The following is a 24756-nucleotide window of genomic DNA, read 5'->3' on the forward strand; positions in this document are numbered from 1 at the left end:
TCCAAAGCGAGGTGCAGAGGAAGAGCGAAGGACCCAGAAACGAAGTAAACAACGAAGAGGGGTTGCAACGCAATGACCTGCCGGGAGGCAGGGATTTTATACTCCCGGCAGCGTTGCGTCTCGCGTTAGGAGCTGCGGCCATAAACACAAAAAAGGGACTAAAGCAACCTTCCCCCATGACCTCTCAAACTCCAACGCGGAAGTAAACGCCAGTCACGGCGATGGCCGCGACTGCGAGTGACACCAACATCCGTTGCACCTTGCCCAAGATGGTCCTGGTCCTCTCCTCCGACGGGGAGGCCAGAAGGGACACTGTGTCGAGCCTCGCTCCCAGAAACAGTGCGACTTGCGCGGGCACCAGGTGGGATTTGGCGTAGTTCACGGAGAATCCCAGGTCCGTGAGGAGTTGGACGGTCCTTGCCGTGTGGACCACGGCGAGCTCCCTCGTCTTGGCGCGGATGAGCCAGTCGTCCAGGTAGGGGTAGACGTGAATCCCCTCGCGGCGCAGCTGCGCCGCCACCGGTGCGAGGCACTTGGTGAAAACCCTGGGTGCCGACCGTAGTCCGAAGGGAAGGGCTTTGAACTGGTAATGACGCCCTTGGACCACGAATCTGAGGAATTTTCGGTGCCCCTTTAGGATGGGAATGTGGAAGTAGGCATCCTCCAAATCCAACGACGATAGGAAGTCTCCTTCCTCCAGCTGACCCAGGACGTGCTGGAGGGTGACCATCCGGAACTTCTGCGCCTTGATGAACTTGTTCAGACGTCGCAGGTCCAGGATGGGGCGCCATCCTCCCGTCTTCTTCTTCACGAGGAAGTATCGCGAGTAGACTCCGGAGCCCCGAAGCCTCTTTGGGACGAGTTCGATGGCGCCCTTTCTGAGCATCGCCTTTACCTCCAGGAGAAGTTGAGGGACGTGAAGTTCTTTCCTGGCCACGGGGGGGACGCGCGGGCACCTTCTTTGAAATTCGAGCGCGTGGCCCCGGGCCAGGGCGTCCAGCACCCAACGGTCGGTGGAGATGGACTCCCACACGCTGACGAAGCCCGCCAGCCGGCCTCCCACCGGGGTGCTTCGGTGGGGGCCCGACCCCACGGCCGGTTCAATCCTGCTTGGACGCGGCCTTGCCGCCTTGACCTCCTTGGCGACGACGGCGGGGTCCGCTAAACTTGCCTCGTCCTCTGTAGGCCTCTTGCGACGACGAGCGGGCCGCTTGACGGTAGGAAGCGAAACCGCCGCCGGAACCTTTGGAGGCGCCCTTGCCTCCGCCGCTCCGAAAGGGCGTCCGTCGTAGCTGCAGGACTCCAAGGGCCCGGGCCGTCTCAGTATCCGCCTTGATGGCCTGAAGGGAATCGTCCACTGTCTTCCCAAACAGGTTGTTCCCGTCGAAAGGCATGTCCAGGACTCTGGTCTGGACGTCCTGCCGAAAGTCCGTAGCTTTGAGCCATCCACGACGTCGAAGGCAAACGCCGTTGCCCAGCTGGCGGAACCCAGTGTCGGCGATGTCCGTCGCCACGGTGATGGCGTGGTCCGAAGCCACCTCACCTTCCTGCAGGATCTCAAGGGCCTCCGCCCTCTTGTCGTCCGGCAGAAAATCCAGCAGGGGAGCCATCTTGTACCAGAGCTCCCGGTCGTAGCGGGCCACGATAGCCAAGGCGTTGGCCGCTTTAATCGTCGTCGCTGCCGACGAGATGACTCTACGTCCCATAGCATCCAATTTCTTTCCCTCGCCGTCCGGCGGGGAAGTCGACGTGGAGGCCGCACCCCCCCCGCTTTCTTCCTGGCTGCCGCGGAGACGACGGAGTCCGGGGTAGGCTGCGCCCGGAGGCATAGGGGGGCCGTGTCCGGGACCCGGTACTTTTTCTCGTACCGGTCTCTTCTTGCTGGCGTCGTGGAAGGGTTCTTGAGGAGGGAAAGGCCCTCATCCCAAATGTCGTCCAACAGAGGCACTGCGAGGACCGTCTTCCTCTTGGCCTCGCGCCGCTGATAAAGGAAGCCTTCCTTTTTCTTCTCCTCAGGGCAGAGTTGGAAAAGCTCGGAAGCCCTGGAGATCATGGAGTGGAAAGATCCGATCTCGTCGGGCGGAGAAGCCCTGGTGGGAGGCGACGACGGAAAATCCTCGTCGTATGCCTCGTCGTCCGTACCCGTCGCTGCCGTGTCAGTCCCCGTATCATCCCCTCGAGTGGACGGGGAGGAGGGCTGGACGGGGCGCGACGGTTGAAAAGGAGGTGGTGGATGGATCCTTCTTTTCTTGGTAGGGGGAACACCAGAAGGTCCCGGTTCTGGATCCCCCGACGGGAGAGGTTCCTCCGTCGGTAACGGTAGCCTCGTCCTTATCTCGGAGCATAAGGACTGTATGGCCAACAAAATGGCCGCCGAGTTGTCTTGCGGCGCTGGCAGAGGGGAATCCGACGGGCGAGCAGGGGCCCCGTCGGTATCCTCGACGATGTCGTCGTCGTCACCTGCGTCGGGGTCCATTCCGACGGGCTGGCCTTCTTCCACGCCTAGGCCGTGGCTTAAGACCTCGATCAGTTCCTCTTCTGAGGTTGAGGCCGAATCTACGACGACGCCCTGCCCCCCCTTCTTCTTCCCCACGGAGGGTTTCACGGGGGTCCTATCGATGGGCACAAAGGAAGACTCCCTCCGAGGAGGCAGGGAGATTCTGGGCCCTGAGGTCGCCACCACTGGTGCAGCCACCACAGGCTGAGCCAGGGCCGCCGCGACCGTTTCGATAGAGGGCTTGGTCGGATGGATCAAGGCCTTCACCACCTTAGGTGCGCTCACCGCCTTATCCTTGAGGGAGGGGGCACTGCCACGCTCCTCCTCTGCCTTAGAGCTCGACCGGGGCCTCTCCAGGAGCTTCACCGGGTGCTCGGCCTTCCTCTTACCCGACCCAGAGCGTTGGCTCGTGGTTGATGGTGCCGGGGAGGGTGCGCCCTGCCTGGCGCCCGTAGAGCCCGACCGTTCGGCGCTCCCGGTGCCAGCGGACTCGCGGTGCTTGGCCTTATGTTGGGCCCCCGTCGCCGGGGCGCCCTCAAAGGTCTTAGAAGACCGCTCGGATTTCTTCTTCTTCTCGCCAGACGGGCTCTTACCCTCCAGCCAGTTGGCGAGACGTTGATGGCGGTCCTTCATGGTCCGTTCCGACATGTTGCCGCAAAACGCACAGTCCTTCTCCACGTGCGTCTTGTCCTCATGAAGGCAGTAAAGGCAGAAAGAGTGTTCGTCCTCCTTGAAGACGTTCTGCAGCTGGCATCCAGGGCAGACCCTGAACAGCTTTCCGGGCGTCGAGCTTCCCTTCTCCTGGGCCATCTCCGAGATCGGGCCTGAGAAGCTTCTGGAGTCCTCCGAAGTGTAGCTCGACGAAATCTTCACCCTTGAGGGGCACAGATGAATCCGACACGGGTCCCCGTAGATCGGATGTAGGATCGGTGGAGCTTGAGGCTCTTTTGACCGAAAGAATCGAAGTTTTTTTGTGAAAAAGCGCGAAAAATAGCACTAACGCTCGAGAGCAATAGCACGAGGATCCCAACACATGAACGTGCGGTAAAAATCTGAAGATGGCTGCCGGAGGAGGTGCTTAGGTAGAGGGCAGTCATTGGCTGTGGTCAGTATGACGCAGAGACCAGTGATTGGTTATTACTACGAAAGACAGATCAGAAACGAAACTGATACTGGTTTTTTCTTTACCGAGGATTCCCAGCCTGACGACGGGGAATATTCATGAGCATGTGAATCCATGCCAGACCCCATGCTGGAGAACAGCATAATTATGTTTATGGTTATTCTGGTACTCTTAGTTGTTTGCTCCTCAAAAATGGTTTTACATGGCTGCACCACAAATAGGACTGGTAAACCATCTCCAGAACAAAAGAGACACTTTTCAAATGGTCCCCAGTGCAAAGATGGCAGTAAAGAGAAGGCCCCATCTCTCCTATAAATCACCACTGTTTCATCCAAGCTCATACTAGATTTTCTGAAATGTAAGGTTGACACGCAGCATATACGGAGAAGATAGCTGGGAGGGTGCTGTGAAGGAGGAAGGCAAGACGCAGGGCTACCTGAATACCGATGGTGAAAATGTTCTTAACTCCTATATCCAGCACTCCGGTCTTCCGAACGGCACCTGCCTAACTCACTGTGTCAGTTTTCCCCTGCATTTTATTTGGGGGCATGTAGTAGGAGTTTTTTTTTTATATTTAAGGGTGTAGGAAAATGCGGGGGGCATAAAAGGAAGGCACAGCGAACTGCCCTGCATAAAAATGCCACAGAAAATGCAGGGAAACCGCTGCAGTGAGTCAGCCCTTCCATGACCTGTACCACATCCACCCCAACTGGCTGGCAATTTGATGTATCAAAAAAATCTAGGGTGGAGAAGACTGCAAATGCCCAACCCGGGCTCATGGGAAAAGGTGGTGGAGGTCTACCTGGTTAAAACATTGTAGCTCTTTTAAAAAATTCATCAAAGGAGTTCCTCTTTCAGAAAACACAAGGCATGGCTCATGTTGCTGCCATACAGGTGTCTGCGATGGGTATTTGTCTCTGATGAGCCTAGGATGTTGCCTTTGCCATGGTTGAATGAATATCAAGTGTCGAGGAACTGGAATCCCTCGTATCTTGCAAAGTTTAAACTATCCATCCGGCAATAGTAGTTAGAGCAGCTGCCTTGTTACATGAGGTGAACCCACCATAAATCACAAACAAATTCTCTGATTTTCCGAATAGCCTTGTTCTTTACAATAAGAACATTAGAGCGATGGACACATCCAGATTATGCACGATTTCCTCAATCCAGGCAGAATGCATTTAATTTATATACTCAAAGCTACCTAAAATTGTAACCATCTTCTTAAGTGTCTGCGCCTAGATGCCTGCGGGCTTCGTGCGCTTTACAAAGGCATAAATAAATAAATGTGGATGAAGTAGAAAAGCTGAAAGAAGAATTTGTGGAAGGCAATACTAACACATCTCCCACAGCCAGGTGCTCTCTGGAATCTTATTCCACCATCAGGGGGGCACCATGAAGCTCCGCTCGATACTGTTGCACACACATTGTGCTGGACGTGCGTCAAGGCCAGTATATATGGAGCCATTGGCACACACTATAATGCTTTTTCTCTAGGATGACATTGCATAGGGATCGAATGACAGCAAGAAGATAACAACAATCCAACACGAGGGACAAGTTGGAGATAAGGAATAGCATGCATCAGTGTGCCAGGTGTAAAATCCGGAGATACCCCTCTGCAGAAGTGACTGGCAACCTTCTGGTACCATGTGCTCCCGAGACCTTCAGGCACCTCCTCTCCAGCCAGATCAGAGCACTCCGAAATGCAGTGGAAGATGGACCTATACATGGTTTGGTGATGGCCCTGCCTCCATAAACTCCAGCGTAACCAGCCAAGAGCTGGTCATCCTTCCTGATGCCTCTTTTCGGGCAGACACAGCAGCAGAGAGCCCTCTGTGCAGGGACAGTGAAACCTCTCCTCTGCCTTGAAATGCAGAGGTGGAGGGTAGTGCTAGTGATTGGAACCAGAAAAGTCACCTTAAGGGTGAGCAACCTCAAAAACCAAGAATGGAGGGCTGGAATGGCGCCACCATCAGAAATTATTAAACCAAGCCCTACAAAGCCTGCATAACAGTTGAGGATAGTGAAATATAAGCTTTGTACAGGCGTTTTCTTATAGGCTCTGGTTGCGCAAGGCATTCCATCACAGTTCCAATCTGTAGGCCCAGCTTGGCCAAATAGCAGAAAATCCAGAAGAGCAAAGGTTGGACGAGCCAAAGAGTCCAGAACCCTGTCTCTGCACCAAGATTAAATATTATGCCCCCTACGGGAATAGATGGCCATCTGGCAAAAAGGAGCACACTTGTGACATTACCTGTGACAACTGCCACTCTTTGAAATTCAAGCCTCCCCCCACCTCCACAGGAACAGCAGGTCCACCCTACGGCACCAAGGTGGTGTGGTAAGGCAAAGAAATTACACACATGACACTGACTTCTGGTGTTTTAACAGAGTGGTTTTATAAGTAGATTCGAAGTGAAAAGGGGTTAGATGAACACCTATGTATTCTAGCAGAAATGTTACAAATAATAAAGCTTGTCCTAATGTAAACAGTGTACAGGGTGCATGTGAGGGGTCAGAAATGTGAGGCGGACAACTTGATAAAGTTTTTTCACAAGCTGCCATTTTATTAACTCAAAAGGGTTGGACAAACGCCTCACTAACCCTAACTGAACGAGGATTCCCTGCCTACCTCAACATCGAAATAAAATAAAGGAAACACTCCAATAAAATGAATCTGCCCCTCACACTTATACATACATCCAACACATAAAGGAAAGGTAATATAACAGAAATTACAGTTAAGTTTAACACAGAGCAAATCACTGTATATCCTTGTCCCCTGAGTCGAATCCCATTGCCCAGATTCAAAGCACTATTTCCAATCAGAATAGAAAAGTTTGGTTTTGTAACCAAGTTTCGATTATAAAGTTCTTCTTGTTCCAAAAGAATTCCACTTGGCTTTCAGCCAACAGTTCAACTAAATGACACGTTTTTAATCACTCCACTTGTAGCTAAGAGTACAACATAACTTCTCCTTGGTAATAAAAACACTTCCAGAATACATCCGCATCAACAGCAATGCTTTGTCAGAATGATTCCACAGTGTCAACAACAATGTATTGTCAGGATGATTTCACAACAGCTCAAAATATGCTTAGTGTGGTCTTGCCACTTCTTCACAGCCTTTAACCACAACACAGTACTTCAAGGACTTCTTCGTGGTACACTAACCTGCCAGGATTACTACTACAATGTTCTGGAGTGGTGTACTCACCTGCCAGGACTAACAGCTTTCAACACTACTTCAAGTACTCCTGTGGTAAAGTTCAGTTCAAATAATTTGGTAAAGTCTTCGACTTTCAACAATATAAAAGAGTTACTACTTTTTCCGGGAAGACATGATTCAAATTGGTGCTATTTGTACTGCCCTTGTGATTGCTACATGCAATGCAGGTTTATACTCCTCCTGAATGACTCCTATCAGGAGGGCTTCTGTTCCTCCCACTCTTGTTTTCCCAAAATGCTTGTTGGGGTCTTTTCCAACTATTGCCTCTTCCTCACGTTGGCAATAAATGTTTTAACTAGCTGCTTCACTTCTTCCCTCTATTGGCATTGGCAATGCAGGTTATTATTAGTTTGCCTTAGTATTGCCCTTTCTTCACTTTGGCAATAATATTTGCTTTCAGGATAACAATTATAACTGATCCTTTCTTGTCTGCTCAAAAGGTTCTGATCGTGCCACTAACTTCTTTACATCAGTTCGGTATTCAATATAAGTACTAGTGGCCAGCACGCGATACCCTAGCATACGAGGGTTACTCAATATTGGTAAACTCACCGATTGCTGTATACGTGTCTGCTCGCTCCGCAGCCACAGTGCCTTCTGCTTTCTTCACCGCTCCCTACACGGCAAACTCCTCCGGTTTGTTTCCCTCGGTCCACGATGGCTGGGAAAGAAGCATTCCTTGCTCCAGGAGCACGCCAGTGCTCGCCTGCCAACGGAGCACACTTCTGGGAAAACACTTTTCAAAACGTTCCCGCTGCGCAACCTCTGCATACACAGCAATCAAAGGGAACGCTTTCCACAACAATGCTTCCTGCCGCGCAACCTCGGCATGCACAGCCATCAAAGGGAGAGACCCTCTCGGGACCGTCATCCGCTCTATAGAAAGCTGTGGCTCCTGCGGCTCAGCTTCCCTTCTCCTGCCACTGCAACATAGAGTTATGTTATGTTATTTGGCATTTATATAGCGCCCTATATAATCATTGGTATGACCTCAAAGCAATGGTAGGTTGAACGCCCTCGGGAACCGTAGTTCTGGTCAGTAGAGAGAGAGAGAGGGTGCGTGGGTGCACCAGAAGTGTGCAGCTGATGTAATTGCTGGATGGTAGCTGCATCCTAGCATTAAGTGTGGTGCTGAAGATATCAGTTGGATGAGTGCGGTCTGGTGGGTGGACACCCTGACTGGGCTCTGGCTGCGTTAGGCCTGAAAGGACACATATGTGAGCAACTAGGCCGGAATGTGCCTAGCTACCTGCGTTCTATCAGAGTGATGAGGTGTTCATGGGGTCGTATTCGTATGTGAACAGCTAGGCCAAATTAATCAGGGGTATAGCTGTGTTCTAGTTGAATGATGGTGTATAGTAGAGAGTAAGCGTAGTGATGTGATATGATGGTTATCTTTAAAGCGCCTGAGATCAGGATGGCAGGGAACAGAGCGACACATGGACACAGAGACAGGGGACTGGGCTTACAGCGACAGGAGGGGGGATACGGATATATAGCAACAGCATGGGAAACAGGAAAGCAGGGTACACAGTGATACACGTGTGGGGCATATTAACATTTACATTCACATTTCTATCCAGCTGCGAATCAGGCTAATGTTCACAGCTCCACACAGGTGTGGGACATGCCAACATTTGCATTTCTATATAGAAGCAACTCAGGCTAACTTTCACAATCTTGTCACGGTCTAGCGCAGGCTAACGTTCACAATTCTAACTAAGTGCGCTATTGCTATCATTCACAATCTAGTATGGGTCTGGCGCAGGCTAATGTTCACAATTCCCTCTAAACGATGGGCAGCTGAACATTCACAATCCTGTCTGGATCTGGTGCAGGCTAATGATCACAATTTCTAACTAAGTGCGGCATTGCTAACAATCACAATCCTGTCCGGGTCCGGCACAGGCTAACGTTCACAATTCTAACTAAGTGCGCTATTGCTATCATTCACAATCTAGTATGGGTCTGGCGCAGGCTAATGTTCACAATTCCCTCTAAACGATGGGCAGCTGAACATTCACAATCCTGTCTGGATCTGGTGCAGGCTAATGATCACAATTCTAACTAAGTGCAGCATTGCTAACAATCACAATCCTATCTCAATGCGATGCAGGCTAAAATTCACAATTGGAAGGTAAGGTAATGTTGAGTGGCAGGGTTTTCCGGAGTAGAGTAATTGCTCTACTCCCCACCTGTGCCACTCTTACTTTGGAAGCTGCTACTGGTTGACGGCTGGCCACTAGCTTCCCCTGCTGACACCTGCAGACACAATCTGGAGCCGCCTCTGTTGGAGCCGCCCTTTGCCTCAGGGCCGTTAGCCGCAGGGGCTGCCAGGCAGAGAGCTGCCCTTGGAAAGTCAGTTATGACCAGGTGGAAGTACCAATCAGGGGAGGCAGGAAGGGGAGGGTGGGGCTGGGAAAAGGCCAGACATAAACAAAGGACTACAAACCAGGCACTGCACCCTCTGGATGCAGGCCAGCACAGAAAAACAAGGCCAAAGGCCACAAAAACACTAGACAAACCCATCAGATTAGCACACAGTGCTCACCAAAAACGATTGAATAAACACTCACACCACTCCAATAGAGTACAGAAAGCAGGCCAAAAACGTAGTCGCAGCAATCACTCCACAGTCGTCTTTTAATGGCCTGCACCTCAGTGGGTCTTATATACTCAAAGGTCCTGCTAAGGTGTGGGTCATTAGAACCACTACAGTGCACCTTGCAGTCCAGTGCCTCGTGTCCCTCTTCCTTGTCCCAGTACATTGTGCATTGTGGGACTTGAAGTCCCCAATGTTAAAATTACCTCTTTCATTAAAAGTTTCAATCTTACAGTAGGTCATTAAGAGTGTAGGGTCTCTAGGGAAATTATTGAAGGGGTTCTACCAGTCCTCCCAACCTAATCCGCCCACAGTACACCACCCCCAGGGTCAGGATCAGGAAGCGTCTGCCTTTCCCTGGCCACATGGGAAGGGTCCCAGGCCAGGTTTTCTGGGAGAATCAAATCAGACAAAGTGAGGTTTTCCTACAGGTGACTAATACCTTAGTTGGTTTGGGTTCAAATAATAAGGTTCTTAACCTACTCTTGCAAGTCTTTGTCTCTCCTCGAGATACAATACCCTAAAAAGCACAGTCTCAAAATAGATGGCCAAAGTAAAGTTCCAACACCTAGTCTTAACAATCTTCGCTGGGGACACAATCTCTTTCTTTGACTTGGGTGAGGGAAGTTCAGGGGCCACGATTGCAGAGTGACTTTTCTTGATCTGAGGTGGTCGCGGTTCTCACCAGGCAGATCCAGGCAACTTCTTGAAGACAACTGCTGTTGCAAGGTCGTCCAAAAGGGAGCTGGTCAGTCCACCAGGTGGGCCAGGGACACTTCCAAGGCACAGATCCTTGAGCAGGGGTCCTTAAAGGTTCTTCCCACCGGTCCAAAAGTTGGCGCAGATCAGGCAGAGCTTCACCAGGCCAATCACTGGAGTCAATGCTGGTCCACTGCAGGAGTCGTCCTTGGGTGATCAGCAGACAGCTCTTCTGTGTAGAAGTCTTGGTTCCAAGATGATCTGTCGAATAGCTGCAGAAGCCCTCCTTTTATCCAAGATTCAGGCTGGGAGCTAGCCCCAGCCTACTAATGGTTAGGATCTGCAAGACTAAAACAGCCCAGGGCTGTCCAATCCTGAACAATCACTGGTCATCACATCCGTCCAGCAACAGACTTTTGTGCGCGCCAAAGGATGTGGACTGACCCAGACACTCCCAACTCCCTCCTCTGGCTCAAACACACAAAACCCTTTTGCCCGCGAAAGTAGCAGCTATCGCTGGGAAAGGGGTAATCATATATGGCATTTCCTGACCTGGGAAGGCAGGAAGAAGGCCAAAGGACAAGATGGCCAAAGAGCAAGCGGAAATCCTGTGGCACGGCTATTTTACGGTGCTTACCACCTTCAGTAGCTATTTGTGGTAAATGCAAAAGTACAATAGAAAAATACCACAGAAATGGTAAAAATCCCACAGCTGACACCAGCTTGTCTCAGGCACATTGTCAAAGTAGCCAAAAATCCATTATGTAAAAGGTCATAATGATACAAAGCATCACAACTGCAGTTCAATTGTAAAAATATTTGAATTGCAAAAAAGAGACAGTCTCCCAGTACTGACAGTCTTAGGAACTAGTCATTTTCCCCATAAGAATGAGCAAAACAGGCAAGGGAAGTAAAGCAAAAGGCTTTTCTGATCTCTAAAAGTCAGGAGAGTGTTAAAAAAATTAAAAAATAAGCAAAAAGACTGAGGGTCCCATAGGAATCTATGGGGGGAAAGGTGCAAAAAGAAAATCTTTCCCAATAGAAGAGTTCATGAATCTAGTCTTCTAAATCTTTCCCTTTTCTAATACAACAAAGAGAAGTATTGCTCTGGGAAAAATCTTGCAGCAATTATGAAAAATGTTCATTCTCCTTCAGGCCTCTCCACTTTCATTTTGCCTCTCAAATCCTTGCTCTTGTTTCATGATTTATTAGTTTCCTTATTTAGGATTTCCAACACCATTCCAACCATCACTTGTAGGATTTACTCAGTTCTTGGGTTTCCCAGGATTCCCACAGGTTGTTCCCAGAAAAACAAACTACTTACCTTCATTAATGTTCTTTCTGGTGGATGCAGTTTTCCTCCCAGAGATACCTCATCCTTTGAAAAGACCAATCGACCATGGAGAACATTTTTCAGCCAAAATGTGGTGCCAATAGGCTCTGTTCTTGAACTCATCTCAATATTATAGTCTCATGCCATGACAGTGTCGCCGGTGTGCTTAAATGGAGGAGGCAGAGCCATTTTACTCAGTTTTGTCTTTTCCCACACCGGCAATGCAAGAACCGCAGAACAGAGACGATCATTTTATAAAGGTCAGTCGTCCTATGAGCTCCCAATCGAATTAAAGAAGGCAATTGCATTAGTGGGGAAGGTGGGAGGGTGATGGGGAATTTGTGGGCGGAATACTGTGGTCAGCAGAAAGAATGTTATCGAAGGTAAGTAATTTGCTCTTGTAATGAACACATTCCTCCCACAGATTGCTCATTTCTGAAATACTCCCAAAGCTGTTTATTATCACATTCAGGCAGGAATGTAACTCGTTGTTAAATTGTACAATGGCATCATCATTGACAATGAGCCTAAAAGATAATGTTTAATGTTTTGAGAATACAGCAAGGGCCGATGTTGCTGCACGACAAATGTCCAGGACAGGCACTCCTCTTTGTAGTGCAAATGTTGCTTCCACACTTCTCATCAAATGAGCTTTGATGCCTTTAGGTATCCGTTTGCCTGCAAATGCATAGCAAGATGCAATACATAAAATTACCCAATAGGAAATGGTTCTCATATACAGCCTTTCCTTTCTTGGGACCGGCTAAGCCTATCAACAGTTGATCATCCTCTCTAAAATCTTGTATTCTTTACATGGAGAACTTTAGAGCCCTCGATGGTCTGATCGGTGCAATCTTTCTTCAGTCTTGTAAGAGGGGGAGGAAAAACATTGGCAATTGAATATTTTGCTAAAGATGAAACTCGGACACCACCTTTGGTACGAACAAGGATTTCTAACCTCAATGAAAATGTATCCTTGGAAAATTGCAAAAACTCACTTCAGTCAAATAAAGCTGTTAGCTTAGAAGCCCATCTAAATGAAATAAGAGCACAATAATGCAACTTCAAAACATAGAAGCCTTAAGAGGTATTAGTGTAGAAGCTCAAAAGGGGCTGCCATCCAAAAGGTTAGCACTATATTTATATCCAATGCTGGAACTTAAAAATGAACCTTGTTCAGATGTACGCTTGAAATAGAAGGCTGCTAGATAGCCCGTAACTTAATTTACACTCAGACCCGATTCAGCAACATAACTCTCAAAGCCTATCCTGGCACCAATTACCACATTTTTGCCAGTGACAAGCGTACATGGAATTTTCTGATGGGCATCTCGTATGGAGCATCACACCCATAATCTCCTATGAAAGATCCCTATGCCTCAAGCTCTGGACATTCAGACATGTCATTGGGGTGGAGCATCCTGCGGCAAGATTGGAACAGCAAGTCTTCCTTCCAAGGCCTAATTCTTCTATTCGCTTATTATGTCTTCTCCCCTATCGTGACTATCTCATCTTCTCTTGATGCACTTGGCTGGCTCCCCTTTCATCCACAAATCAAATTTCACTTTCTCTGCCTCGTCTTTAAATCTCTATACGGACCTGCCCCTAGATATCTTGCTGCTCTTGTATCCTTTTATATCCCTACTCGCTCTTTGGTCATCTTCCCTTTTCAGACTTGTGGTCCCTCCTCCTCCATGTGCTCAGCCCCGCTGCTGCTGTTTTCAACTTCTTGCTCCTCTTCATTGGAACGCTCTCCCTCTCTCATTTCCTTCTATTCCCTCCTATTCTTTGTTTCGTGCCTCCCTGAAAAAGTATCTTTTTCAACATCCCTGATTGTATGCGGCCTGGACTCGACAACTTAATTATTCATGCACTTTTATTGTACTGCACTTTCCTTTATAATGTACAGCGCTTTGGATTAAGGCTCTTTATAAACAACAAATAAAATACAAAATACAAATACAAAAACCCTACCTAACGTCTCCTCCCAGGTGGCCATGGAACAGCAGACGCTTCCTGATCCTGACCCTGGGGGCGGTATTTATAGGGAGGATCACCTGGGAGGATAAGGGCCGCAGGGAAACAGGAGGTATTTGTTGTCCTCAGGGAGAGGAAATATCATTGATACAGGAATATGTAATGGTTTGCTGTCAAAGAGAGCTTTTATTTTCACAAGCTAACTATCGGAACGTAGGTGAAGACAATCATAGCTAGTCATGTCTTGGGAGTAAGAAAACCCCTTTTAAAGTAAGTGACATTCAGATATGAAAGCTCTTATGAATCTCAGGGAAATAATAAAGAGGAGTTTTTAAAGGTTACCAACTTAGACCTGGAAAAACACCACAAATACTTCAATGAATCCTTATAATAATCCTTTAAGGAATATGTATAACGAGGGTAGTGAACTTTGTGATGATCATTTTATTAAGAAAGCCGTGTTCTATATTGTGGACTTCAAGTCCACCAATCCTCAGAGTTCTGGGACGAAGAAGAGGACTGCAGAGGCACAAGACTGCAAGTTGCAGCCTATTAGGGATAATGACCTGCACCTTAGGGAGGTTGAAAAGCATAAAAGGCCCCATCGGGGCCAGACCATTAAGAAGAGCAGAAGCATAAGGTGGAGTCATTTTGATACCTCTAAAAGGCAGCAGAAGTCGGATGAGAGCCGAGACCACCTTTGTGTGTAAAACGAATACTGGTCCTGAGAGGGTCTCTTATGCTCCAATCCTTGACTGCAGAGGTTGTGCAGCGGAAAGGGCACTATTTAATAGTTCCCCCCCATTGTCAGACAAGAGCCGGTGGCAGGCGAGCACTAGAGACCTGTGAGACCCAGGAGAGCTCTGCTGTGCACGGGCAGCAGAAAGCTGCAAAGGAGAGGTTGTCGGGGCAAGTAGGAACACAGAAGCAGACGACCTGGGGGTAGCAAGGTGAACGGACACGCAGGCCAGACCCGGGGAGTTCACTGTTAGACTGTGACCCTGAACACTCCGTAACCACCTGCTGGCTAAGTCCAGGGGCCTTAACGTCAGAAATAATATAAGCAAAGTAAAAGTGAAGAAGAAGAACGTTTTTGAATACTGAACTAATGTAAAGGAGGCTAATTCTTCTGTTGCAAACCAAGCCGATTCAAAAAGGAGCAGGCGGCAAAAAAAGAGCCTAATTATCAGACCAAAAGGTGTGATTATAACACTGTGGGTCATATTAAAAGCCAACAACAAGAGAGGGCAGTAACCCAAGAACAAAATACAAAGCACTATTGCCAAAGTTAAAAAAGAAACACATCAAGGCAATTTATGAAAAACCAGTATTGCCCAAGCCAAAAGAAGGCAATTGAGAATTTCAGTGTTTGTAAAGACTATTGCCCATATGTAAATCAAGTTATAAGAGGAAATGGCTTAAACCCACATTGCCAAAGCCAAAGAAGTGTGAAAATAAGACAGAAGCATTGTCAGCAGAGAAATTACTCACTGTAATGATCTTTGTATGAATTCCTCTCCAGCAGATTCCTCATCTTGATAGATATCCATCATCTAGCTCTGCGGATAGGAAGCTTTGGGACAGGGGGCGTAGTGGACCTCGACTCGGCCGCCGATAGTCGAACCATCTTATCCGGCTCCTGATCGTCAGCTCTGGAAGGGACGTCACGCATCGTACATATAGCACATCACTATGCCCCATGCTTCAGTGCCACCCCACCCACATTTGAATGCTGCAGAAAGAAAAACCACAGGAGGAGGCTAATCAGTCATTAAAAACTTTAACAAGGATACATGCCAACAGGGTTATCCCACAACAATGAGACAGAAGCGGTCATCCAAGCGCCATCACCAGATGCCTTCGCTTTTGTACAGAAGCGACAACGCACAGAACTTTCTGAACGGGGATGGATGCGAGGGTCGACGAGAAACCTGCGGGAGAAGAATTCATAGAAAGATCATTACGGTAATTTCTCCTTCAATGGATTGCTTTTCTCCCGCAGATTCCTCATCTTGATAGACACTCCAAGCAGTAAGGATAACAGAGGAGTCCAGAAAGATTTAAACCAGTAGATTCTGTAGAACCGCCCTGCCAAACCTTGCATCAGGTCCCCGTGCAACACGTAAGCCATAGTGCTTGGTGAATGTATAAGGATGACCAAGTGGATGCTCAGCATATATCCCTCACAGGAACAACTCTTTGGAGGGCTGTAGAGGCTGAAACCCCTCTGGTTGAGTGGGCCCGGATGCCCGCTGGAAGCTCCTTGCCTGCCGGTTGGTAACATTCGGATATGCACAAAATAATCCAACATGACAGGGTTCGTTTATTGATGGCAAGACCATTTCTAGACAAGGAATGGGTCACAAACAACTGGTCTGATTTCCTAAACTCGGATGTGCGAGCAACATAGAAGCTTAACGTTGTCTTGTGGTCAAGGCGGTGGAACCGCTCTTCCTCTTTTCGGGGATGTGGAGGAGGGTAAAATACAGGTAAATCAATAGACTGGGACAGATGAAATTCTGAAACCACCTTAGGAAGGAATCTCTCTGAAGTCTGACTTTCAGAGAGACTTTCTCACGAAAGAACTTCAGAAAGGGAGGTTTGCAGCACAAGGCTTGCAGTTCGCGAACTCTCCTGGTAGACCAAGAAGGCTGTCTTAAGGGCTAACAGGCGTAAACAACATGAGTGCATAGGCACAAACAGAGCCACCATCAAGTAGGTCAAAACCAGATTAAGATCCCAATCTGGGACAACAAATGGGGTTTGCAGAAACTTCTTGAGAAGGCCCGTTAGGAACTGGGCCATGACCAGAATAGTAAAAAAGGCACCTTGGTCTGCGGACCTCTTGAACACAAATCGGGCTGCCAAATACCCTTTGACTATGGCATCCTGAAGAGGCCAGTGGCAGAAGGAACTCCATCACTGAGTTGGTGGGGCAAGAGATAGGGTCAGTCTTGCGTTCTCTGCACCACGCCTCAAATCTTCTACTTTTCACATACAAAGATCTTGCAAAGGGTCTGCATGCTGCCAGCAACACCTCAAGTACCTCCTCTGAGAGGTCCCAGTCATCATACCTCATCCTCCCAAGTGCCACGCATGTAGGTTGAGGGAATCCAGGGTTGGGTGGTACACCGAGGCAACCAGTGAGGTGGAGAGATAGAGTAACATGTTCTACTCGCCCAATCCGGGGTGATCAAGAGCATAGTCGCTCGAAATTCTCTTCAACCTCCTGAGAACCAACGGGATGACAGAAATAGGGGGGATGGGGGAAGGGGCACTGGAAAGAGAAGGTCCAATCCACCAGACACGCGCACCCCAGTGCGCTGTTCGCACGGAATTCCCTTGAGCAAACCTGTTCGCACTTCCTGTTGGACTCTATGGCAAACAGATCCAGACCTCCTCAAGGACTTCCTGAAACACTTTCCACTCATGTGAGACCGTGCTCTGCTTGCTCAGAGCATCCGCTAAGGTGTTCTCTGCCCTGCCAGGTGAACTGCCGAGATTTGGTTTTCTTGCAACCAGAACCACAGCTGAATTACCTCTGTGCAGAGTGGACAGGAGTCTACATCACTCTGCTTATTCTGGTAGTGCATGGCCACCGTGTTGTCCATCAGGACGAGGACATGCTTCCCTCAGAGAGACAGGGCAAAAGCCCTCAGGGATAACCTGATGGGCCGCAAATCCAACCTTATGCCACCTGGCTTCTAATGGAGACCATATGCGGCTCACCTGCAAATCCTTGCAGTGGGCGCCCCAACCCTTCAGGGATGCATCCGTGATCACTCTGGCCTGGAGCCAAGGAGGCCAGAAGGATTCCCCCGCCAAGAGATTGCTGCGTGTGTTCCACCAGCCGAGTTTGTGGACTACCTGGCTGGACAGTGAAAGGCTATCCGTGAGCGCTCCCAGATACTGAGACCACTGGTCCCTCGGGAGCAACTGGAGGGATCTCATACGCAGCGTGACCTCTGGCACTAGAAAAATACAGAAGGCCATGAGACCCAAGAGGCGGAGGAAGGAAGCCGCTGGAAGGGTGGCGTGGTTCTGAAACAAATGCACCATCTGGGCTATGTTGCTGACTCTCTCCTTGCGAGGAAAAGCCTTCCCTACCATGGTGTCTAAGACTGCTCCGATTAACTGGAGCTGCTGAACTGGTATCAAATTGCACTTCTTCAAGTTGAGGGAGAAGCCCAGCCTGTGCAGTAGTAGGCAGGTGTCTTCCAGATGAGACAAGACTTGCCCCACCGACTTCCCTCGGATCAGCCAGTCGTATTTCAGGTATTGAAATACATCGACTCTCGATCTCCTGAGGTGAGCCGCAACTACCACCATGTGCTTGGTGAAAACCCCTGGCGCCGAAGTCAACCCAAAGGCAAGCACTTTGAACTGATAGTGCTTGTACCCTATGAGGAAACTTAAGAACTCCCTGTGCTTTTGGTGTCTCGGCACATAGAAATAAGCGCGCTGTAGGTGTATTGACACTAGCCAGTCCTGAAGTTTGAGAGCATGGAGAAGCTCTCTCAAAGTCACCATCCTTAATGTGCCCTTCCTCAGGAACTTTTTCAAGGCCCTGAGGTCCAGGATGGGACGGAGACGACCTCCCCTTCTTGTGCAGCAGGAAGTAACGGGAATACCAAATCGACCCTCTCTGATCGGGAGGTACCTCTTCCATGGCAGCCTTCGATAACAGGGCTCTCGGTTCTTCCTGGAGTTCCTGTCCCGGGTTGGATTGGGGAAGATGGAGGTCTGTCTGGAGGCCTCTTCAGGAAAGACAGACAATAACCCCACCAAATCAACTGCTGGGCCCAGGCATCGGAAGTTATTTCCTGCCACTGGGGCCAATGCCCTGCCAACCGTCTATCTACCGGTGCAGTGTGGGAGGGGAAATAAAAGTGGCTTTGGGGGTGCGGGCGACCACGCTGCTGCTTGTTGGCCTCTAGAGGCCCCTCTGCCCCTTCCGGGACGTGAGAAGCACCTTTGCCCTTGCATGGTTTACGGGAGCGGTGCCTTCCTGCCATAGGGCACATAACGTCTGTAGCCCCTGCCCCTGGAGGCGAAGCTCAAGGCAGGTCTGGCCAGCTGCGACGCTAGGCCTAAAGATTTAGCAAACAATTTTGACTGCTTTAATTTCTCCAAGGATTTGTCTGCTTTCTGCCTGAAAAGCATGTCATCTTCAAAAGGCATCTCCAGCAACCTGTTTTGGACATTTGGAAAGAAGCCAGAAGTTTTAAGTTATGATTGGCGTTTCATCACAAATGCTGAACCCATTGCTCTGCCAACACAGTCTGTTACGTCCAGGTCTGTTTGTAAACACTATTTGGCTACCTCCCTCCCATCCTCCACCAGCTGTAAAAATTTCATCCCGCATGTCACCCTCAGGGATGTATTCAGCGGCATGTTCTACTGCCTTCCACAAGCCAAGCAAGTATTTGGTGAAACCACACGCCACGTTAGTGGCTTTGAGCACCATGCTATCAGAAGTGAACACCTTCCTTGCCAAATCATCACATTCTTTCCCCTCTCTGTCCGTAGGCAGATTAGAGATGGATGCCGCAAGTCTGGTGGAAATAGTGGCAGACTGTATTACCAACCCTTCTGTGGAAGTGTGCATGGCGAGGAAAGAAGGGTCTCCTCTTGCCGCCCTATACTTCCCTGCGAAAATGGCATGGACAGGGGAAATGGTACAAGGGTGCTGCCATAAGGAAGCAAAGGGGTCCTCATTGGTTGTGTTGAAAGGCATATTGTGCTCGACTGTGGGATTCTCGACAAGAATGTCGGTAAGGTCATACGCCTGAAGAGGGGTAGTGGACGCCTTCAACTCTAGGGTGTAAAGTACCCTGTGAAACAGCTCCCTGAACTTCACACTAGCATGGGTATAGATCTGTTTTTGCTGTAACTCCAGGTCTGGTGAAGTGTCCAGATCACTGACATTGACTAAACCCTGAGCCAAAGCCAATAAATCGGCCTGGTTGTCGAAATAGTCAATGCTGCCTGCACCTGGGTAAACAGGGTCGACTGGGTCCTCAGGGTCATCGTGCTCCTCGATTCCGAAAATGGAATGCATCGAATTGAAGAAACACGATCTCGACAGTGGCACAAATGAACCATCGCTGACTGTCGGCACCAAAGGCTCGAGGATAAGTCCCTAAGTCGAAGCTTTTGATGCAGAGGGTTCTCTCGGTGCCGAGGGACGCTCGGGTAACCGATGGGCTTTGAGAGCCTCTGCCCTACAGCCTTCTGGCGACTTATTCCTGACTGGAGCAATGGCCAAAGACGCTTTTGACGACAATATTGACGGAGTGGCTGGCTGAATGTATTGCCATTTCCCTGGGTGACAGCACTCCTGTCAGTGAATCGGGCCGAGCAGGTCTTGCCGAGGAAGTATGCATCACCAGCAATTTTTTCTGTTTCATCTTCGATGGAGCCATCGTAGACGGTATGATTGTCGATGGGACAGCGGATGAAAAGGCTGTCGTTGTTGGTAGTTTCGTCGATGAGGGACGAATCGTAGACGCTGTCTTCATCAACGGTATCACCGCCGATGGAGAAGGCAGGCGCCTGGAGGACGACTTAGATTTGTGCTTTGTCGACTCGTGGCCAGATGAGGACTTATGGGACGATGAGGAGCGGTGTTTGTCCTTGGACAAAGACCTCTTCGTCGACGAGGAGGAAGAGTGAGCTCTTGATTTTTCCTTCTCCGACGAGGCATTGCGGGACGGGTCAGCAGATTTTTGCGGGTCTGAGCCCATCTCCTCCGGTTTGTCGGAGCGTGGTGTTGGAGTGTCCTGAGAGGGGGGAATTTTCGACCCCTCAACACTCGACAAAGGTCTTTTAGAGGAGGATGAAGACTTGACTTTCTCCTGAGTGGATGAAGGTCTGGGCTCACCTGTGCTCTGTTTCTTAGGCAGCGGTTCTTCAGATCTAGCCCTTTGGCGCAATGGTGACCTCTTGCCATTTTGCTATTTCTTTATTAATTAATATTGAATATTTAATTAATCAATATTAATATATATAAATATATTATACATAATATATTTAATACATATAATATATTAATATATATATATAAATATTAATATCATTGCTATTTCTTAATTAATATTTATTTAATTAATTAATTTTGCTATTTCCCTGGGTGGTGGGACTCCCGTTAGCAAATAGGGCCGAGCAGGTCTTGCCGAGGAAGTATGCGTCGCCAGAGATTTTTTCAGTTTCATCGTCGATGGAGCAGTCAGAGGTATGATCGTCGACGGGACAGCTGATGAAAAGGCTGTTGTCGTCGGTGGAGTCGTCGATGAGAGACGAATCATAGACGCGGTCTTCGTCACCGGTATCACCGCCGATGGAGAAGGAAGGCGACTGGAGGACGACTTGGACTTGTGCTTCGTGGACTCGTGGCCAGATGAGGACTTATGGGACGATGAGGAGCAGTGTTTGTCCTTGGACAAAGACCTCTTCGTCGATAAGGAGTGAGCTCTTGATTTTTCCTTCTCCGACGAGGCACTGCGGGCCGCGTCTGCAGATTTTTGAGGGTCTGAGCCCGTCTCTTTAATTTTTTTTCAGAGTGTGGTGTTGGAGCATCCTGAGAGGGGGGAATTTTCGACCCCTCAACACTCGACAAAGGCTTTTTAGAGGAGGATGAAGACTTGGCTTTCTCCTGAGTGGATGAAGGTCTGGGCTCACCTGTGCTCTGTTTCTTAGGCAGCAGTTCTTCAGATCTAGCCCTTTGGCGAGATGGTGACCTCTTGCCTGAGGGAGTGGAAGACCTGCCCCTGCGTGAAGAGCCGACCTCCGATGCCGGATAGACACCCTTATTCAGCCAGCAAATTAGGCGCCTGTTTCTGCCCTTGAGTTTTTGGGAGAACCCCCGACAGATGTCGCAGTTTTGGCCGAGTGGTTAGGGTACAAACAGTACAGGCACTCCGAATGCCTATCCCCCTCGTACACATTCTTGAGGCCGCAGGTCTCGCACGGCCTGGACAAAGATTTCTTCAGACCTTTGCTTATGAAAGACTGGAAACAGCAAAAGCTGCAATGAAGAAAACAAAAATGTTCTCACAAAAAGCCAAATTCTCTGGAGAGAACTCGAGGTAATCCCAACAATTTGGAAGACGGTTGAAATATGAGGGGAAGCCGGGGGGGGCGGAGCTATACACTCAACGTCCCATTGGTGCTGCCTAAAGCACCCATAACGACGTTGATTGGACACTCAAAGTGTCAAAGGTTTTTCCATAGGAAAACTACTATACTAAAGTTTTCCCAGCCTGACGACGAGGAATATTCACAGCATGTGAATCCATGAAAGATCCAATGCTGGAGAAACGCTTCTCCCTTTGCCTGGCTGGTGGGAGATGCTCTTTCCTGCCATAAAGCACATAATACCTGTAGTCTCTGCTTCTGGAGGCGAAGCTGAAGGCAGGCATGGACGGCTGCGCAGCTAGGCCTAAGGATCTAGCAGTGATTTTGGATTCCTTGAATTTTTCTAAGGAATCTTCAGCCTTTTGGCCGAATAGGAACTCATCCTCGTAGGGCATGTCTAACAATTTTCTCTGGGCATTAGGCGAAAAGTTCGCAGTTTTTAGGTATGACTGTCTCCTCAGTGTTACTGCTGATGCCATAGATCAGCCCACACAGTCAGCGATGTTCAGGCCCGCACGCAGTGACTGTCTAGCCACCTCTTCCCCAGCTGTAGTAAGCTCTTGCGCATTTCCCTATCAGGGACATACTGCGCAGCATTCTCCACTGCTGTCCACAGACCAAACGAATATTTAGCAAAGCTACTCGCCACATTGGTGGATTTAAGGGCCATACTGCCCGAAGTCAACGCCTTTCTGGCCAAGAGTGTTGACCTTCTTCGCTTCCCTGTCGGGTGGCAGAGTGAAAGTGGAAGAAGCTGGTCTGGAAGAGACTATATCAGCCTGCATGACAAGCCCTTTCGGGGAAGGGTATAAGGAGAGGAATGAAGGGTATCTAGCCGGCCTGTATTTTCCAGATATAGTGGAACTAACCAGAGCAAGTGTACAAGGATGCTGCCACAGAGTGGTCAGAGGGTCATCAATTGCAGGGTTTAGGGGCATATTGTGTTTAGTTACTGGACCTTCGTCCAAAATATCGCTTGCGGCATACCCCTGCACTGGCGTCGCAGAGGAGTTCAATCCCAAGGTGTCAATGACCCTTTCTACTAGAGTTTTGAACTTGGTGTAGTTATGGGTGTAGGGCTGGCTTTGTTGGAAGTCTAGGTCTGGTGAATTGTCCAGACCACTAGCCTCATGGAGGCCCTCAGCAAAATACAAACACTGCTGATGGTCCTCGAAATAATCAACAGCACTTGTGTCCACATAGGTTGGGTTGACATCCCCTTGATCTCCCCTGTCATCGGCACTGAAAATACTCCACATGGTGCCGAAAAAGTCAGACCGGAAAGAAGGGTGTAAGATTTTTCAGCAACCGTCAGTGCCAAAGGTTTGTCTCTCGGCGCCGATAAGGCTGCTGACGGCATCGACCGGGCCCGAGATGTCAAAGCCTCGACAGCTGTGGCAGCACGGGAGGGACCCGACATCGATACCGCAGAAACCTCCTTCGATGTCAAAGGTTTCATCGACGCAGATGGCATTGGCACCGTGGCTTGTGAGGGGTTGGTATTACTAAGCACCACTGACACCTCCGAAGTCTGCTGTGAGGGGGATTAACTGCGCCTTCTGCAGCATGCTTCTTAAACATTTCCAACATGGAGGTTTTAAATTTCTCCCACTCTTGGCGGGTAGAAGCGCCCGGGTAGAAGGGCCTGCCGACGGCTTACCTTATTCGCTCGATGAATCGGAGCTCTCATGATGGCGCCTCTTCTTTTTTTGCAACTAGGGAGAATGGCTCTTTGAATGGGACCGCTTCTTCCGCCGAAGTTCTTTTTCAGGGTATGCGCCCCTCATTTTCAGCCTCCGAGGACCGAACTGTTGACCCCGCTGAGGATTTAGTCAGAGGTCAACCAAGCGCGAGTTTAGCCACCCAATTGCGTAGAAATTTCAGCTGCATTTTGGCACATGACAAGCACTCTTCCGTCCTGTGATCCGTGCCAAGGCACCGGAGACACAACTTGTGTGGGTTGGTGATGGACATCTTATGCCACAGCCAGTACACCGCCTGAAGCCGAAAACGCCGAATGAGTCGAAGACTCACTGTGTTCCGAAATAGCATGTTAGCACGCAGAAAAAAGGAACTGAGGTACGGGGCGTAGTGATGGTGTTTATATACGACACCTGACGCCATGTCCAGAACAGACGATCGAGTGCCGAGCAAGGCGGATCGACGACATAGTCGAGGTCTACTACGCCCACTGTTGAAAGTTTTCCGAAGCAGCAGAGCTGGAAGGAATATCTATCAGATGAGGAATCTGTGGGAGAAAAGCAATCCATTGAAAGGGCTGTTAGTAGCCTAGAAAGGCTTGAGGGCTAAAGGGTTCATTCAGAAACAGGAATGGGGGATACCATGTCTAACCTAAGGATGTCCTCGCCTCAATCCCCAAGTTCCCTCCACCCAAGTGATCCTCAGGGTCGGGATCCAAAAGCGATGGACTTTCCCTGGCCACCTGAGAGGAGGATCCAGGGAGAAAAGAAGTGAGGATGCCCTCAGGTTCCTCACAGCACCCAGTGTCTTCACCAAGCTGCTGAAATTGGTGGTTGTTCGGCTCAGGGGGGAAGGTGTTCACGTCTTTGCCTACCTGAACACCTGACTTGTTTCAGCTCGCTCCCTACACCAGGCGTTGCTGCATCTGTACCGTATGTGCAGCCTGTTGCCCAATTTGGGCTTCTCCCTGAACTTCAATTAGTCTCTGGTTTTGCTGTCCCAGTCCCTCTGGTTTATTGGTACAGTCGTGGACTCTCACCTGAGCAGGGCCTGCCCACCCAAGGATCAAGTGACAAACATCTCACAGATGGTTCAAGTCCTGCAATCCCAGGAGACGGTTCCGGCCTCAGCCTTCCTGGGCTTATTGGGCCACATGACTCCCAGCATCCTTGTAGTTTCCCGCAGGCCTGGCTGTGCATGAGGTTGCTCCAGTGGCTCATCAGCGGTCTCAGTTTCAGTGGTGCACATTAGACCTTCTGTGAGTCTCAGAAAACGTATCCTGGGGCCTGGCATAGTGGTACCCCTGTAAGACAATCTGCTGACTGATTGGTTGGGCAAGCCTGGCCCCAATTGAAAGTGGTCAGATATGTGTCCTTGAGTGGTTAAGGGTGCTGACCTGCAAGAATTAACTTTGAACAGTCTAGAATTCAGAAAACACATCAACTTGCTGGAATTA

At 49.4% G+C, this 24756-nt stretch overlaps 1 protein-coding gene across 1 annotated transcript in view; it reads right to left on the bottom strand.

Annotated features, from left to right (window-relative positions):
- The window catches only part of HDAC6 (histone deacetylase 6), a 1945770-nt gene that overhangs the window by 218986 nt on the left and 1702028 nt on the right, over nucleotides 1-24756 (bottom strand). The window lies entirely within an intron of this gene.

The sequence above is a fragment of the Ambystoma mexicanum genome, chromosome 2q, assembly GCF_040938575.1.
Source record: "Ambystoma mexicanum isolate Mex_15411 chromosome 2q, UKY_AmexF1_1, whole genome shotgun sequence".
Classification (NCBI taxonomy): Eukaryota; Metazoa; Chordata; class Amphibia; order Caudata; family Ambystomatidae; genus Ambystoma; species Ambystoma mexicanum.